The sequence below is a fragment of the Acinonyx jubatus genome, chromosome A3, assembly GCF_027475565.1.
Source record: "Acinonyx jubatus isolate Ajub_Pintada_27869175 chromosome A3, VMU_Ajub_asm_v1.0, whole genome shotgun sequence".
In the NCBI taxonomy this organism is placed as follows: Eukaryota; Metazoa; Chordata; class Mammalia; order Carnivora; family Felidae; genus Acinonyx; species Acinonyx jubatus.
In genome coordinates, this window is record NC_069388.1 from 133,445,147 (window position 1) to 133,453,343 (window position 8,197).

General features: G+C 47.8%; 1 long non-coding RNA gene across 1 annotated transcript; it reads right to left on the bottom strand.

Moving 5' to 3' along the window:
* Positions 1–210: 210 nt before the first annotated feature.
* Positions 211–7,397, bottom strand: LOC113604848 (uncharacterized). The gene is made up of 3 exons (XR_003426865.2): positions 7,315–7,397; positions 2,280–2,899; positions 211–613 (listed from the first exon to the last, which is right to left on the bottom strand). It is a non-coding gene; the product is annotated as an uncharacterized LOC113604848 (long non-coding RNA).
* Positions 7,398–8,197: the final 800 nt, after the last annotated feature.

The following is an 8,197-nucleotide window of genomic DNA, read 5'->3' on the forward strand; positions in this document are numbered from 1 at the left end:
CCTCCCTCTTTCTTTCTTTCTTTCTTTCTTTCTTTCTTTCTTTCTTCTTCTTTCTTTCTCTCTCTCTCTCCCTCCCTCACTCTTTCTTTCTTTCTTTCTTTCTTTCTTTCGAAAGCTAACAAACCTTTAGAGGATTCTGCTGGCATTTAAACAGTAGTTTATTCTGCCTTGCCATTTATCAGCTGGTACCAAACACAGTAAAAACCACCGATCAGCTGAATAAAACAGATCACCATTAAGCACAGTGTGGACACTCTCTGAAGTTTTGGACCAGCGAGCTTTTCTGTCTTTTGGGGGAGATACTGAAGATCACAGTGAGCAATTATATTTAAGAAAAATCAATAAAAATATCCATGATTGTACAGCAGGAGTGCTTGAATCGGAAATAATTTTAAGGCACAGTGTCTATCAGATCATTTAGGACTGAGTCGAACAGCTAGTCCATAAAATAATGGACGGTGGAAATTTGGCCATTTGAAGAAAAGTCAGGAGATTCAACTATTCTTTTTTTCCTTCTCTGATATTCAGCAGATGAGGTCAGTGAACTCTGAGCAGCGACCCAACTGATGCTTTCTGGCCAGAACGTGGTGCCCTCCTCTGCGGATGTCTGTCCCTGAAACTTCACAGGTGCTTTGCCAGCAGTTTCCTGGAGGCTCGGCAAACAGGGGCAGGGGGGGAAGGTGGGGAGAAGAGGCTTTCCTCGCGTGTCCCTTACCAGGTGGCTGGGGAGCTCCATCATCAGGACAGACAGCCTGCCTCCCCGCCCACGAGAATTTTCTGCTGGAGGATTTGAGAGTTTCCTCCAGCAGAAAGGGGGAAATAAACGTCTGACACTCTCTGTCCATCATTAACCAGTCGGGAAGACAGAACGGACGCTGGTTATTCCAACGGACAGGATTTTATTTTATTTCATTATTTTATTTTATTTTTAAGTTTATTTATTTATTTTGAGAGAGACAGAGAGAGAGAGGGAGAAAGGGAGGGGCAGAGAGACAGGGAGAGAACCCCAAGCAGGTTGTGCACCATCAGCATGGAGCCTGACGTGGGGCTTGAACCCATGAACTGTGAGATCATGACCTGAGTCAAAATCATGAGTCAAAGGCTTAACCGACTGAGCCATCCAGGCACCCCCAGGGACAGGATCCTAATAGGAGGGATTGGTTGAGCAGATATGGGAAGACTGAAAGGCTCAGGGGTCGCTGTGGCAGCAGAGGGGTGCTGAGGGAGCACTGGGGAAGCCCCCCTGAAGGGCCTGCAGCCTCTGGCCAACCATCATGGTGGTGGGTTCACGCTGGCTCCTGAGGTGTTGGGAAAAGCGTGAAGGGAAACCAACTCTCACTGCCAGGATGAAGAACTATTGGTAAGGTGATGTGGACTGAGTCCTTCCTCTTCTTCCCACCTTCCCCTCCTGCCCCTGTTTGCTGAGCCTCCAGGGAACTTATGACAAAGCACCCGTGACGTTTCATGGGCTGGACCCAGCCTCAAGGAATAGGGTGGGTTTGGATAATAGCTTAAAAACCAACGTGTGCCGTTTTGAGGCCCCTAGTGTTTGGTCACGCTTTGCTCTAGGTCACAGCAATCCTGAGTGAATAAGGAATTTAAGGACGAGTCACCAATAAGTAAGAGCATTAGTCTGGGCCACTGGTGTCACCAGCTCTATGTCCAAGGTGCAGTCATGTTCCAAACCACACATTTTTCATCCTTGCTGTGTGCTAGGCACATAGTAAGTACTGGAGGGAAAGTGGACCACATAGGCTATAGGCCTCGTCCTCAAGGAGTTGAGCGAGGAGAGAGGCAGAGGGAAGCCATGAAGTATGCCTAGCTGTTTCAGGGAAAGACTCGGATTCTTTCCCTTTTCTGCGCTTTTCATTTAAGTGTTGTTGACTGAGGGGCGCCTGGGTGGCTCAGTCGGTTGAGCATCCGACTTCGGCTCGGGTCATGATCTCACAGTTCGTGGGTTCGAGCCGTGTGTCGGGCTCTGTGCTGACAGCTCGGGGCCTGGAGCCTGCTTGGGATTCTGTGTCTCCCTCTCTCTCTCTCTGCCCCTCCCCCCGCTCGCACTCTGTCTCTCTCTCAAAAATAAATACATATTAAAAGAAAAAAAAAAGTTGTTGACTGAGAAGTGTTGGCCAACTTCTCTAAGCCTTGGTATTCTCATCTGTAAAGCACAAATGTTAATAGAGTACCTCCTTCCATGGTGCATGGCCGATGTGAGATAAGAGATTGTACACCCAGGGAACTTGAATTGTTCACATCATCTAATTCTCCTCTACTCTTACCTCAGTTAATGTTGTCATTTCTGCCAAAGCCTGTCAGACTTCCTAGGTGCCCCCCGTCGAATTAGTCCTCAGGTACGTCGCTTTTCACCTAGAATTCTCTGACTTCTTCGTCATTCCACTGGCAATGTCTCCATCACATCTTTGTCACCGATGGCGATCGGGACCGCCCTGCCCTTCCCCACCCAGGCTTTTCTCTGCCACCAGAGCCATGTTGACAGCTGAAACCTGAATGTTTCCTTGTTGTGCTCTGAAGCATCAGGATAGGTGAAGTTTCACACTTTGTCATCTGGTAAACTCATCCATGATCCGGTCACTGCCTACTTTTCTGCATAGACAGCCTGTTACTTTTTCCACACATCCAGGAAATACACAGCGTCCTTTGAGCCTAACGAATACCAGGTCTCATTTGACATCCCGGCACACGAAGCCTTCTCTGGACCCTCGCAAGGCAGAGTTAGTGACTTCTTCTTCTATAGTTTTAGACCCTGTGTACCTTTTTCTGAGTTCTCTGTAGAACAGACCGTCTCTGCCCCATCACCATTTGGACTGTGAATTCGGGAGGGAAGAAAAGGCTGAGTTGTTATTCTTCAGTGTCTAACACATCCTTGGCTCCATGAAGGCTGAACACATGGAAAAATGAGGAAATAAATTCTGTATCAAATATTATAATTAAAATTCACATATCATCAGCACACCAACAGACTTAACCAGAGTGTGACTTCATGTCGAGACACACATTAACCACTGTCTTTGTTCTGGGCTTTTCTTAGTTCTAGAACTTTCTTTATAGCCACCTGCCTCTTCAGAAAGTATGCCATGGGGGTGCCTGGGTGGCTCAGTCGGTTGAGCATCCGACTTCAGCTCAGGTTATGATCTTGTAATTCATGAGTTGGAGCCCCGCGTCGGGCTCTGTGCTGATGGCTCAGAGCCTGGAGCCTGCTTCCGATTCTGTGTCTCCCTCTCTCTCTGCCCCTCTCCCACTTGTACTCTGTCTCTCAAAAATAAATAAAAACACTAAATAAAGGGGAATATCCTTTGGTGAAACCTCAGCGGCCTAGAGTTCGCTTTTGATGAGTTGGCAGTGAAAATACAGTCGAATTCTTATTTTTATTTTTATTATTTTTTTAAGTTTATTTCTTGAGAGAGAGAGAGAGAGAGGGAGAGAAAGAGAGAGAGGGAGGAAGGAGCAGAGAGAGAGGAAGAGAGAGAATCCCAAGAGCACTGTCAGTGTGGAGCCTGACTCAGGGCTCGAGCTCACAAACCGCAAGCAAGATAATGACCCGAGCTGAAATCAAGAGTCGGCCACTTAAGTCATGCACCCCTGCAGTCTAATTTTCCAAACTCTCGCAGGGATTCAGTGCTCAAAGAACAACCATGAGTATATTCTAAGAGCTCCTGAGGGCAGGGGCAGGCGTTGGTGGTCCCCGTGATTAATGTGTCTAGCATGCTTCTGGGAGCTCACCGGATCCTCTGTAATCCTTTTAATTTGATAAGAGGTTTTTATGGAATCCCTTCGTAACGTTGCAACAAGCTTCTCAGTTCAACGCTTGTCATCTTGTCATCCTCATGGCGTCCACAGACACTCAGACTCTGGTGACTCTTCATTATAACTCACTAAAATCACCTGTGAGAGCCCAGCCGTTTTTAGCGTGTTTCCAACACCGAGTCGAGTCTCTTTCCAAGCAGAGAGCTTCCTATTACTAAGAGCTTTTAGTGAAAGGACCGCAGGACCACAGAAAGCTCGAGAGACATTTTTGGAGTCCCCTGCTGACACCATCCATCCTTCTCAGCAAGACGATTGTCACTGACAGATGCATCAGAGGAATGAGAATTAGACCTCGTCAATGTCACTGGTCTAGACCAGTCGTCAGGTGCAGGCACTTGTCTTGAAGGATAATTACGATAGAGCATTTAGCTTGTGTAGACAAGTAAGTGGCATGGCTGCAAAATATTATCCACGTTTGAGGACATTAGGAGGCCAAGACAAAACACAGCCATCCTCCCTCATCTGGCCCTCACACACTTGGCTGTCCAAATGGTCTGGAACACCGGGAAGAGCCTTGGAACACGCCGTGTTACCTTGGGAGGACACAAGCTATCTGCTCTGGTGCTTACAAAACTTTCCCGTAAAGGAGTCCATCAGGCTGATGCTCTTTGCCTATTTATGCTTCCATTAAACACTAGATTCTAACAAAGTCATTCATTACTTTCTCAGTGTAGCTCTCATAAGAAGAGACGCGGGCGGTGGGGGGGGGTGTTTGATAGCAGCAAATGCATTCGGAAAACAAGGCTCGAGAGCCTCTAATGCGATTTTTAAGAGAGAAGATACAAACTCTCCTAAGTGAATGACGGATGGTGGCGAACGTGTATGTCCATTTAAGGGGAAAATGCGCACACCTTGGTGGCTTTGGAACAAGGCTGTGTTATTGTGCAGCTCAACACACACAATTACCTTCCTTTACCTTGAGAAGGCTAAGATGTTCGCGAGGATATTCTAATTTACAGAAGGAGCATGTACACACAGGTTGCAAAGTGTTCTGCAGAAAACGTTGCAATTGTAAGAATCCGTTTGGGGGGGCACCTGGGTGGCTTAGTCGGTTGGGCGTCCGACTCTTGTTTTCGGCTCAGGTCATGATCTCACAGTTCATGTCAGTAATAGCATGTCCTGTCTTGGGTTAGTGTGAATACAAATGAACCCATACATGTAGAGCACTCACAGCGGGGCCTGAAACCTAGTAAGCGCTCACTAACCACTCGTTCTTGAATTCTTCAAGTAACCTGCTCAGATGGGCACATTTCCGACTTGACAGGTGAAGAGACAGACAGTCAAAGAAATTCAAGACTTCCCTGGGCTCACAGTGTAAGGGGTGGGTCTTTATAAAAGGGCTGGGAGGGAGTCTGTGTCATGCATATCTCTGGATAACTAGATTTCTACATAACGAACCCGGAGAAAAGTGATCCTGTCTCTGCCAAAGCTAATTTTAAGGATTTGTCTTGCCCCGAGAGAAGACAAAGGCCGAAAATCACAGAACACGCACGGAAGAACATGGTGTCTTTTCACAAACATTCTCTAGAAGTCCACACAGAAGCTTGAACCATTTCTTATCCTCTGTCTAGTAACCAAACTTTGAGATCATGGCAGTTACCTATAGTGAGACTCACCGAGAAACCACCTGATGCTTATTTTAGAACCACAGTGTATTGGCTTAAATGTGTTTTAAAAGCCTCCAAAATAACACACTTGTTTGTCAGTCCAAACCGTTAGCAGACAAACGTGATGTCTAATCTTTTCTGGGATGTGATTGCTTTCTGGATCTAGGGATTGCTTTCTGGATCATTTACAAACTCAAATGATTTCGGGGGCAGAGCTGGTACCCTAAGTAGGGTGCAAGGTACGACAGACGTGGGTGGGGCCTGTGGCTAACTACATGGCCCTCTCCTGTCAGTCAGACCCAGAGGGCTTTGAGCAGACTTGACCTTCAAGTAGTCACTTCGCAACCCCGGTGTAAAGGAACAGCCTGCAACGCCCCTTGTCTATTGTGGGGCCCCTCTTCTGCTCCCAGCCCTGAGGATGAGAAAAGAAAAGTGGGTATTGCTTCTCCTTTCTGTCTTCCGGCAAAGGCTTCAGGCCCAGCAAGCATTTATTTATGTCTACGAGGCAGGAGGCTCTGGATTCAATCCAGGGAGGATTGCAGACTTGGAAGCAGCAACCACAGACGGGACGATGAAAGCGTCTCCATCCTGGGACAGCTCGGTTCTGCCTTTGGACGGGCTCGCAGGCTCCCTGGGCAGCACGTGATGAGTGCCGTCCAGCCGCAAGCGACGGTGAGGGAATTCACCAGAACAGAAGCGCGCTTTGAACCAAGAGCGCTCAGAGTTAGTGTCTGCAGTGAGCCGACTTCAGGCTGCGTTAGCTGGAGACACAGAAGACCCGGGATGTCGGAGTTGAAATTTCTGTTGCATCGAGAATCACAACAGCAATTCCAAGCCTCGTCTCCTCCTGACTCATTTTTTTAAATTTCTTTCTTTCTTCTTTCTTTCTTTCTTTCTTTCTTTCTTTCTTTCTTTCTTTCGTTATTTTATTTTTGAGAGAGTGACAGAGTGCAAACAGGCGCGGGGTAGAGAGAGAGAGAGGGAGACACAGAATCCGAAGCAGGCTCCAGGCTCCGAGCTGTCAGCACAGAGCCCGACGCGGGGCTCGAACTCACGGATCGTGAGATCACGACCTGAGCCAAAGTCAAACGCTCAGCCGACTGAGTCACCCAGGCGCCCCCACTCCTGACTCATTTTAGTGCCCCGTCCTTTTCATCATGATGGCCAGCTTGGTCGTCACTCATAACATGGAGTCCGCTCTCCCCGTGTAGTAGATTCTAGACCTGGGGGTGGGGGGGCGCTGTGATGCTCCAGGCCACCCCCCCCCATGGTGACAGCATGCTGTGACGGCCCCCATCCAAGTGGTGCCCTGTGGCAAAGGTCGGAGTTCCATTTCCTATTTTCCAGGCTTCATTATCTGAATTACTCACTGTGTTACTATAAACACTGCATTTTGCTACGTAAAAGTTTCAATTCAGAAAATCGTTTCCTCCTAAGTGAACTGTAAGCTCATTGAGTACTGAGGCCAAGGTATCCTTCAACCTCCTGCTTAGTGGGTGCTCCCATGTCAGCTATGGGACTGGCGGTAATTTTGACTCTTCAGTGATCTGAGAGCGGTAATTCAAGGAAAAGTGACCTCCAAATCAATGTGTGCACGTGAAATATTATTTCAATGTCCTGGGGCACCTGGGTGGCTCAGTCGGTTGAGCGTCCAACTTCGGCTCAGGTCACGATCTCATGGTTCGTGGGTTCGAGCTCCACGCCGCGCTCTGTGCTCAGAGCTTAGAGCCTGAAGTCTGCTTCCAATTCTGTGTCTCCCTCTCTCTCTGCCCCTCCCCCACTCATTCTTTCTCTCTCTCTCTCTCTCTCTCTCTCAAAAATAAACATAAAAAAAGATTATTTCAATGTCCTTATTTGTAAAATGAAATAATGAATGCAGTACCTGGGTAGCTCAGTTGGTTTAGCAGCCAACTCTTGATTTTGGCTCAGGTCATGATCCCAGGGTCATGGGATCGAGCCCCCTCCCACCCTCCCCACCCCCCCATCAGGCTCTGCGTTGACAGCACAGAGCCTGACTCGGGGCTCAAACTCACCTATCGTGAGGTCATGACCTGAGCTGACACCAAAAGTCAGATACTTAGCTGCCTGAGCCACCAGGTGCCCCGAGGTTATGATATTTTTGAATGAATGACAGTTTTGAGCATCTCTTGGGTTCTTTATCAACTAATGTGCAGATGGGTGATGCTAGGGCCACATGGCAGGTAAGAGTATGACAAATATTTTATGAAAAAAAATTTTTTTTACATTTATTTGTTTTTGAGAAGCAGAGTGAGACAAAGCATGAGTGGGGGAGGGGCAGAGAGAGAGGGAGACACAGAATCCGAAGCAGATCCCAGGCTCCCAGCAAGCGTTCAGCACAGAGCCTGACCCGGGGCTCGAACCCACAGACTGTGAGATCATGACCTGAGCCGAAGCCGGACGCTCAACCGACTGAGCCACCCAGGCGCCCCAGAGTATGACAAATATTTTAACACAAAATGAAAGCCTCTTCTCTGAATTAATAATCTCGTAGCAGGAATTTAGTAGGAGAAAACTGTACAGATCAGTGTCTGACGGGGCTCCTGGGACACCCATTGCTCTGAGTCACCTAAGCTGTGTCCCCTTACGAACGCAGCTGCATTTGAGGGATGTGAGTCGACACATTGAACATTTTGCTTTATGGGGCTGAACACATCATCTGACCTCGAATTTTATAAGCCTAAAGACAACTCAGTTCCATTATGGTTAATTTTTATTTTTCACGTATCATACCTATTGGAAAGCGT